At 38.5% G+C, this 10924-nt stretch overlaps 1 protein-coding gene across 1 annotated transcript in view; it reads right to left on the bottom strand.

The window, feature by feature from the left end:
* Nucleotides 1-10580, bottom strand: part of LOC102210845 (prolactin-releasing peptide receptor) — a 15400-nt gene extending 4820 nt beyond the window's left edge. Inside the window, exon 1 of the mRNA XM_005720865.1 lies at nt 10354-10580. The gene's annotated coding sequence lies outside the window, so the exon portion shown is untranslated. The remainder of the gene's footprint in view (nt 1-10353) is intronic.
* Nucleotides 10581-10924: the final 344 nt, after the last annotated feature.

The raw sequence follows: 10924 nt of genomic DNA, 5'->3' as shown, positions 1-10924 counted from the left end.
AAAAAATGTAGCACAAAGTGCTTTACATAGTTAAAAGCAGCCCACCCCACCCTCCAACTCACTCCCCACGCTCTCATTAACATAAATGATGTGAATACACACATATATCCCCCCCCCACACACACACACACACGCGCACACTTAAAGAGTAAAAATTGGGCTGGGTTCGCATGAGCCAATTTTTAATTATATCTTTACGCCCTTTGTTACTGCTAAAACACAATTTGTTTCAGTTTCTTTTTGTTTCTTTGATTTTAGAAATAATAACACAGTTTGACATGTGTAAAAGAATATTATTGCACAAACGAGGAGACTGCCAAAGAGCAAATGAACAGTACATTAAATTTATTTCATGAAGAAACTGGAAAAATCCATCAAAGAATCTAACACAGGACTTGAGACATGCATCTAGCCTTTTAATTGAGCCATCTACTGTTCACCAAAGCCTCATCAGAAATGGTCTCAGAGCACCTGTGGCTTTTAAGAAGCCATTCTTGAAGAAGGGAAACAGGGAGAAAAGGCTGAAGTATACGAAATTAAAAAAGAATTAGAGTGAAAGTCAGTGGTAACAGGTCTTATAGGTTGAATACAAATTTGAAATTATTGGTTCAGATTGTTTTTGGTATGCAGGAAGGAGGTCAGGGGAGGTCAACAGTGAGTGTCTACAGCCATCTGTAAAGCATGGTGGAGGCTCTGTCATGGTTTGTGACTGCATTTCAGTCAGTGGTGTTGAGGATCTTGTCAAAATGAAAGGGATTATGAATGTGGAAAAGTAACATCAGCTTTTGATCCACCATGCAATAACATTTGGAAAGCTAGCTTCATTGTTCAGCATGAAAATGAGCCCAAATGCTTTTGAAAATGATCCAGGTATGTTTTTATTGCCAATACCATAAAAGCATACCTGGACAGAAAAACTCTCAGTGAACACTATTAGTCATAGATTGGCCTCCCCTGAGACCTCAACATTTTTGAAGCAGTGTGGGATCAGGTTGACAGAAAACACAACAAAATGTATCCAACATCCAACGAAGAGCTTTGGATGCCCTTCAAGAAGCCTGGAGACTATTTAAATAAATTAGAAGAAGCCTGAATTGGATTATTGGCATTTTGTTTTTATTGTGTCTCTGTCAACACAATTTCAGAATATGACTTTCTCCACAACCTGCAGATCACATTCTCATGCAGTACCAGGCTGGAATAGCTGCTGCTCATCATCGTGTGGCCTTTTAACTTTGGCAATTAATAAAATAGCAAACTGCTGCTACAGCTCAGACTAAACCACTGCCCGCACTTGAAATAATTTTCAGATGTCTGTGAATCATTTCTGTTAATGTCAGCTTCTCTTTCTTTTGAAATCAAAATTGCGACCTTTATCCACAGATCAGTATTCACTATATTTATACTGACCGTCAAATGGATTTCCTTTCAACCAAAGGATTTTTTTGCAACATTTTTGTTTTTTTCTTCCTCAAATAATACCAGATGCAGCTAAAGCACACATTAATATAAGAAAAAAAAAATCAATAGATAATTCACATGGAGTTCTATACATTGCCAATCTACTGGACTTCAAGAATTCAAATGGGTGACTTGCTACTTTCAGAAGTTGCAGCTTCCCGTGAGCACATGGTCAACCTAAAAATATTATTTATTCTTGCCTGTAAATATATTTTGGGCCTAATCAACTGGTCTAATGCACTGTGAGAACAGTCAGATTTCTAAGTGAGAATAGATATGGAAAATAATGCTGAAAATCATTTAAAGTTGAAATACTGAATGTCTATAAGCTTATATAGTCTGTAATTTTCTCCTTAGCATATTGCCAGTCTTGATATAACTTAATACAGTGAATTCACAAGTTGTTAAATTTTTTTCAGAGTAATTTCCTCAGTGGCAGAGTGAACTGTCGTGTCTGGACAGGCTTGTATTACAGCATGTCTTATCAGTTACATTACTTTTTCTCTAAAAGACTATCAAGCTACACTGAATGAGACTCAACACTTCCTCCAGAACTTTAACTTTTCACATTTAACTGTCTTGTTTTTGCCATTGGAGTAAGAAGTCAAGTACTGATTTAAATTGATCTGAAAAAAAAAACAACAACCTTAGGGCAGAGACAAAGATGAGTATAGCATGTTTTGTCCTGATTAAACTGGAGCTGTGGAAACCAACATTATATCTAATGTGCTATTTGAATTGGCATTTTCAGTCAGCATCTATAAAGGCTTTGTGTTGGCTGCGTCCTTGGCTATCATGGAAATGTATCCATGCGTTACATATGAGAATTTACAATATAACGCTGACATTTGACTTTAAAGATATTTTCTTGAACTAATCGGTGTTTAAAAATATAAATTATACTTAATCATCAAAGGGATATCAATCAGTCCAGTTAGGAATCTGTATTCATTTCACTTGCTGTGATGAATTAAATGTGAGAATTGGTGCACAGGAGGGTAAGAACAAGAAAATGCCCCAAAACATACAGATTTTAGCAGGTGGTTGCCACAGATCATTGCTCTCTCTTTATCCATCTCTGGGTCTGTCTTTTTCTTGTTAGTATGCATTGCAGTAAAGGTAGCATAAGATGGTACTGCAGCCCATTCTGATTGCACATTTTGCCCAGTTGCCCAAGAACGGCACATCCATACATGCTGTAACACAAACATTTTCTTTGTCACCCAGGTCACTCTCAAGCCTGGCAGGAAAAAACTACGAGACAAGGCTTTGCACAAGAAGAGCTTGAAGGGATTGTACATGGGGACTGAGTCAGCAGTGGAATAATAGCTCATCTACATCTAAACCTGGATGCAGGTTGCAGTGTGACCACAGTGCTCTTACAGGTGTCACAGGGGAAGAGGACCTGTGTGACTATGATACCCGATCAGAGGCCTCCTCCTTTATAATAATAGCTCTTTCTTTGTACAGCGAGGAAGAGAGCAAATATTGCCAGAGACCTACAAAATGACCTCCAGTAGGCTGCTCTTGTGGATGCTTCTTACCAAAATTAGACTCCGTTAGGGTGGCATGAAGGCCCATCATCCTTTAGTGTGATAGTCCAGCACCATACAGTCTGAATGGCAGAGCCATTTGCCAGAGAACACCAGAACTGGCACCTCTGATGCCCCACAGATGGGAGCAGGTCCACACTGAACACAGCTATAAAAGAATCTGGAGACACCGTGGTTAAACTTACACCACATGTGTGGCAACTGTAAAGTGTGTTTTCTTTTACACCCAAATATCTGCCAATGTACTTTTTTGTATAAAGCTTTATTTGTTTATTTATTATTCTGTTTACACATTATTTTAGTTGCCGTGAGGAGCCAAAATAAGCTGTCAACGACACATTACTGCCAATTCTGCAGAAGAAGCGAGTGAAGTAGACAGAGCAAGGTGTGGGAGTTAAAGAGAGTCTGTGCAGCTTTACCGACAGCGCACATGGCAACAACTGACTAATGTGTGCATGGACCAAGTAAGTAGTGTAACGACTTAGTTCAAAGCCAGGACCTCCACTCCATCACGGCAAGCTTGTCAAATGATGATGTCAGGGCTGAGATGAGGGTGGAGCTGCAGAATGAGAGCAGTAGTGCTGGATTACTGTTGCTTTGTACAATGAAAGTGAGAGGGCTCTAAAGATTAAAGCCACATACAAAGAACTATGTACAGAGCAAGTTTGAAAATATGGCACAGAGTAAAAAGAAAATAATTTTCTAATGAAACCTGTTTAGATAACTAACTAAATAAAACTGGGTATTTACAAAAAAGAGGAAGGTAATATTGCAGTCAGGGAGTTTACAGATCACTGTTGCAAATATCCAGTGTGAGAGAAAATCCAAAGAAAACTAAGGTGCCTTTAAGGAGGTCTGTCAGCAGGAACAAATTGATCATATTTGGTGGTGATGTACACTAGGTAAAAAGGTGCAGAGAAGGATACAGAACCTGCCGGGTAGCTGAAAGACTTTATGAATAGGGGACATGTCATGACCTCAAAAAAAAAGCAAAAAAGTCCCAAAATGACCAAAAACCAAAGCTTAGCTCCCCCAGCACTCATGTAAGTCCCCACAAAGTGAGAGAAGGAGTATTAAAAAATCCCCAGTCACAAAACAAAGGGAACGACTGTCTAAATCATACAAGCCTTACACGAAACACAAATGGTACAGCTGAAAATGCCAGCTGTTGCTGGATATGAAAGCTGCCAGTGGGTGAGAAATCCCCTTATCAGTGTGTATCAAGACTAACCTTAAACTTTATGATCCAAAGGCTAAAATAATAGGGCTGATGAGATTCCAGTTCCAGTAATAGCGAGTGTGTACATAGTACAAAGACCACTATTAGTGTCTATGAGGAGATATTGAATGAAACAGAAAAATGACTCGTGATTTTGAAGGCTTAGCCAAAGAACTAGTGGACAATGCTACGGCTAATTCTCCCATTTGTAACATTGAATGACCAAAATTTACAAAATCAATTATATTTTTATTCAGTGTGAAAAGAAAAACAGACTTAAGACTATGAATTTGGCGGCAGCGCAATTACAGAGGTCAAGAAAGGAGGCTATTTTCCCTTGAACTTGTATAGGACCAGCAGCCTTTTTTCCATTACAGCTATTGCCATCTGGTATTTCTAGCACTCACATGGGCCGTTACAGACAGTTTAGAGGCAGTGATAATAACTCTGTCACTTATGTGTTGAGCACAGCTAAACTGAAGTCACAGGGCATCACTGGTTGACCGAGCTGTGTGATTTTAACAGAACTCTGACATTCTGTACAGATGCAGACTTCCTGTCCTGTAAATCTGTGAGTTTGGGCTGTCAATGTAAAGAACAGTGCTCCCCTGAAGTATTAGGTTCCATACTTAGTGCAGTTTAGACTCAAAAGCACTTGGACTTGATCTCAGCTATTACAGCTATTAGCCTACACATTCAAGAGATAACTGCACAAAGCGAGCCAGATATAAAAATAACACAGACTGAGTTCTTGCAAGTGCAGTTTCAGGACCCTGCCATATCCCATGTCCCCCACCTGAAGATGTCTGGGTGGAAACCATACAAGGATTTATAATTGATATGTTCTCCCTTTTTTCTTTATCCTTTGGCTTTCCTGCTAAAAAAAAGACTAGATGGTGAAGAATTTGAGAACCAGCTATTCGGGCAGGTGCAGAAAGATTAAAGCATTGCAAATTAACAAACAACTTCTTGTCACTCAGAGTGGAACGCAACAGAAAGATTTAATTGGATCTTGCTATCAATGCCCTGGACTTTTTATAAGGATAAAAGGGAAATTGCAGTGGCTATGTAAACAAAGTCGTACACACCCATAACTGCACAACCAGTGAAGCGCCTGAGTACTCTCCCTTTTATTTGCTTTATGATACAAATCACCATCTGCCAGTTGATCTTATTTTTTGCGATTAATGATGCGGAAGAGTGTAACTCTCAACTTCAATATCCTCAAAAGTGGCAACAACAAATGAAAGCAGATTATGACATTGCATCCAAAAATATCCAAATGTCTACAGCAAGAGTAAAACTTTCATACTGTGATCAAAGGAGCTAGAGTACAGTTCTTTCACCTTTTGACATAGTCCTCATGTCAGAGCATTGTGGGTTTGGCAAAAGGCACTTGTACTGGGGAGATCTAATGCATATTGTGATCTTGCGAATGGGAGAAAATGTGCAGTAAAGGCTTAACATAGCAGAGAGAGAATCTGAGGCCTCCATTGCAACATGAGCTTTTGAGGAACAATTACAGAGTACTATGTACTATGTTGATCAAAAGAAAGCACATTATGCCAAATTAAATTAAATACCAGAGGACCCAGCGAGCTCAGATGAAACGAAACATTACTAAGCAGAGGATCAGAGGTTTGGTGTTAGCTTTTTTGGGGTGATTTTGAATCTTGCTCTCAAAAGGTTGATGATTTTGTATTTCCAGTGACATCTTATTGCTCTCAATAAATTACATTGTCTTTTATCAGTAAAGATTTTCAACTTGACTATTTCTTTCTTTAAAATGTGACATATGAGTCAATTGTTCCCTTAAGTTTTTTTTTAAGCAGATCATGACTTGTAATAGACTGGTCTTCATCTACTAACAAAAACAACATGCCCAGTTCCAACTTAATTGTTTGCTGTGGATACTGAGTGCAAAGTGTTCCAGGAGACAATGCACACCAGTCAGGACAGAGCTTTCACAGAGGAACAAAAACAAAGCATCAGCCTCCTTCTGTGTACAGGGAAACACATTACCATTCAGAACACTAACCCAAATATTTATGTGTCATACATTTTATTTGTTTTCCAGGAAGGTGCCTGGATAAACTTAAGGTTTTCCCTGAACAAGACGGAAGTTTAAACATCTGGTAGCTGAATTCTACTCAGTAATCTATGAATAATGCATTTTTCAGTTTTTTATTCTTACTGTAGTCTGCAGCAACTGCATTTAAACAGTATATATGGGGGTAAAAGATTTAGCATTTAGCATACTTTTATCTATTGCTCCTTTCCTAACTCTGTGTTCACACATAACGTAATGCAAATTTGTGAGGCATGTTATGGACTTGCACTTAAAGAACACTTAAGACTTGCTGACCACTCACAGCGAGATGAGTGAGTGAGAAAGTGAATGGAGCAATGCAATCAGGAGCAACTTAAAAATGGAATTCACTTCATCCACCGAAAGACATTCATCTCAAGTTCAGTGGCAGCCCATCCAATAGTTTTGGAGAGACTTCCTAAACATGATGGTGACACAAAAGGAAAATTTAAAATTGGAGTACAAAATTCATGGCAATCCAGACTAGTAGCACTGACATCCCCAGAAGCAAACATATCAAATGCTGGTTTTTGCAGTGCAGTTTGTGCAGCTGAATGGGTTGATGCTTTCCAGTCAGTAGGTGTCAGACCAATTCAATATGAGCAGAAGATTATAGGCTGACATGTGTGACCTTTCCAGAGCATGTATTACTTGTACCAGCTTTAAAAATTTTTGCAAAAATTCTTATTTCTGCAGTGCACACACATCCATAAGTAAAAGATTCACCATCACAGCCAAAAGAAATCACAATTTATGAGTCACTTTTTGCCACTGATATTAAATCCTGTCTGACAATTTTTCAAAGGGTCATGATCCCAGTCAGGCTGAAATTAAGCCCATGGCGAAGCTGCTGTAGAATGCTAAGATCCTCAAGATGGAATCTGCCTCTCAGGCTTTTGTATAAAGAATAAAGAACACAATAAAATATCAGTATTTTAATTAAGGCCGAGCTCTGAAAGGTGGGAGCACATCTGAGCTATCTGTCCCTTCGCACAGAGAACAAATGTTTCAGACTGTTGATACCATCGTTAGTAGAAAGATCCACTCTAGTGAATCAGTCAGCTCACTCAGCATGTTTGACAATTTTCCATGTTAAATTCAGAACCTGTTAGTACCATCACTTGCTTAGCAGCATTCGCCACTTTGGAGCTTGCTAGACTCGCTGGCAGATTGCTCTGTGTTACATTTACAAATTTGTTCTGCACATGCCAATAATCAAGAGCAGGAATATGTTTTCTCATCCCATCTGGTCTCACTCTATCTACCTTATCTGACAGCTTGAAAGAAATCTACCCTTGCCTAGTAACACTGTTGCCATGGCCTTTGTGGAAGCCATCCAGACCCTGCAGCTAATTTGTGAAGCGTGATGGGAATTGAGAACCCTCAAAATGCAAAACAGGAAGAGCAACTCCTTTAGACTCTCTCACACCCCAATTTGTCTGCTGTCTTGTCCTTATTTTTCTTTATGTTGACCTTTTTGTGGCCTCTCTGACTCTACTGACATTTCCTAACTCAAAACTGATAAAACTCTTGTATTTCTGTCATTCTGAGGCTGCTAAGGCATCCTGAGAGAAAAAGAGGCAGAGGTTGGACAAATATGAGACACAAATGAGGTCAAGGTTCAGTCTATGAAATTCTGATGAGGTAGCTTAATGGTGTCCCTCATTATTTGAATTAAGAATGTAGGCTTGCTCCTGGACGACATTATTGCCTGCTGATGATTCCAGTGCAGACCCCTCAGCGACTGCTGGCCTAACAACTTTGGATGGCATATTTTTGTCTCTACACACAAGATGTTCTGTGTGAACTGGTGCTGTTGCGAAAGTCTAAGCTAGATCCTATCTTAATACATCCTCAAGACAGTAACAGTGGAATTATAAACAGCAGCATTACTGTCTTTCTTAGTCTGCAGGGCTAATAAATGTTTATGACCTTCTGACCCTTTAATTAAGAGAGGTCAGAGCCTGCCTAATAGTATTGGCTCTGTCTAGGAACAACTTAAGACTTGTCCAGACACACACATATAAACATTCAGTGATTGCAAGGGGCAGAAAAATTAACACTTATACCTATGGGTATGATGAATTAAAACTAAAAGATGTAACCATTTCTTTCCAGTTAAGAAGATCTTTTTAGAAGAAAGCATTTAGAGCATGTTATAGCCAACAAAACAGATTCTTCCTATCTGGCTATTCTATTGCCACATCCATGCAAGGACTTTCAGCAGTTTAATTTCCCAATTTTGTGGTCTTGTTTGCGATCACGTAGTAGTGTTCAACTCAGCATTTTTTATTTTTCCAAAATCCACACATTGTGAAATTCTTTATCCAGGCTCATATTGGCTGTTTCCACATTCACGCAAGAAGAATTTTAGTTCCTGATTTTGTGGTCTTGTTTGCGATCGTGTGTGTGCGCACATGCGTGTGTTTTAACCTAAAAATCTAGTACTGTTCAGTATTTGGCTAGGTAATTGTGGCAGTGTGCACCAACCACTCTGCATCTCTATTCAATTAGACATGCACAGAGATGCAAAGTGCTGCAGATGCCATGGAGTACCAGATTTTTTTCCCCACAGATTGTGAATTTATGTGCCTACGCTCATGTTTAGAGAACGCCAGTGCTGATGATGTTTTTTTTTCATCTAATTTTTTATTATTTATTTCGTTTTTTTGTTGCAAAAAATTTATTCCTCTGTTTTGCTCTGGATACATACGAGCATTATGCAAACTTGAATGAATACAAATTCAGTAGTGTGAGCTGGATTCCCAAAACAAGCAACACAAAAATGAAGTCACATCACTGAAAAATTCAGTACAGTACATTTTTTTACCTCTTCACCCACGACGATGACACTTGCTGCACAGCAATCAGCATGTATTGGAAGATGTCGATGTTTGGTAAGTGGGTGCATCTCTAATTTAATACCTTCAGATTTTTACTTTGATTGACCATAAATGACATATCTTGTATTCTATTGTTTTTGTGTGTTTTATCCAGAAAGTTTGTAATTGTATTTCTGCAAGTTATCATCATCGTAAATTTGTCATGCCCAAGAGAAATGAGTTTGATTCCGTAGCAGTTCAAAATTATAGTTGGCTCTAAATCTTTATTGGTGTTTTGCATGAGTACATTCAATATGAGACCCTGGACTGTGTGTTTTTGTGTTATGTGGATAATTTCTATCTTTGTTTTGTAAAAATCCCTTGATGTAAAATCAATAAGTAATAATAACGTCATAAGTAAATTCATAGAAATGTCATCAAAACTCCTGTATTTTATAAAATGGAAACATTTCTAGTTTGCACCTGAACACCCTTAAATGATTACTAAATAGAGCACAGACACGTTGTTCTAACATGTGCATGCTGTCAGAAGTATGAAATACACCAAGTACCCCACAGCCTGCATAAATAGTGCGCGTGATGAAAAATATACCAGATTATACAATAATGATTCAGATTTGATGGCTGGCTTTCAGGACTAATAAGCACTGATGCGCCTTGTCACAGATGCCTTCCCTCTATGCTTTTTAATTTGCCTCATTCTCCCCTATAAACACTGTTTGCCAGACTTCGTTCAAACCTGACCAATGGTCTTAATTGCCGATCATCCTAAAGGAACCCACTTTAATGACAGCGTTATTAAGTGACTACGTTAGTACAGCATTTGAGCCCCTTTTCACAGAGAGTTCCTATGACTTTGTCCAGTATGTTCCCTCTGTGATGACTGCTTCATGAAGATATTTATAAAATATATATGCTAATAAAATCTAAAAAAAATTTAAATGACAGCAAACAACTATTAGAATTAGAAGTTCTGATTTTTAGCAAATAAGACTAAGACACATTATATTTATACGCACTCCTTAATTAAAAACAATCAAAAATAAATCTAATAAAAAATAAACATTTCTATAAACATTAGTAAAAAAAAACACTATATATTTTTGTCCGTTTCTTTACTTGTGTGAATCTGTATTTGTAAATGTCAGTGCATGCAACAAGAGAGAGGATAGAGATAAAACATCTTACCTGTGCAAATTGGAGGCACTTAGAAAATCCCTGTGTGGTATCTCTTCACTTGAGCAAATTAGGTTATTTTCTAGCTATCACCGTTACCCTTTCCCCCCCACGCTTCACGCCTTTTCTTTCTTGCCACAGCTCTTAAATCTCTAGTAACAAATGTCGTATTGCAACCTACACAGAAGCCCACACTGGTATGAAGAGTCAGGCAGAGAGATGGTGTTTCTCACTCAGTCTGAGTGAGAGTGACAGAAAGAGGGAGAGAGTAAAAGGGACCTACATAACCTATTTCCCTCAAATCCTCAGAAAAAGAAGTGCCCCCTCCCACGTATTCTCCTTTATTGTGTCTGGCTCCACACTCACTTCGCATGTGCACACTTTGCACGCACAAATGTATCCCGTGCAACATGCTGTGAAGACGTGTGTAGCAAGTTTTTATTTAGCCTCAGGGGTGAGGACAGCCTATTCTTTCTGCTTTATGTGCTCTATAAAAGCCTTGATTGCTGACAGAAACTCCGACACCTAAAAGGGAACAAGAAAGAAAATTAGCACCAGTGTAAAAACAAAAAAAAAAAAAAAA

This window comes from Pundamilia nyererei, unplaced genomic scaffold, assembly GCF_000239375.1.
Source record: "Pundamilia nyererei isolate P.nyererei 1_Seehausen unplaced genomic scaffold, PunNye1.0 scaffold00003, whole genome shotgun sequence".
Classification (NCBI taxonomy): Eukaryota; Metazoa; Chordata; class Actinopteri; order Cichliformes; family Cichlidae; genus Pundamilia; species Pundamilia nyererei.
Note: the sequence above shows the minus strand (reverse complement) of the source record. Positions and strands in the feature narration are given on the sequence as shown.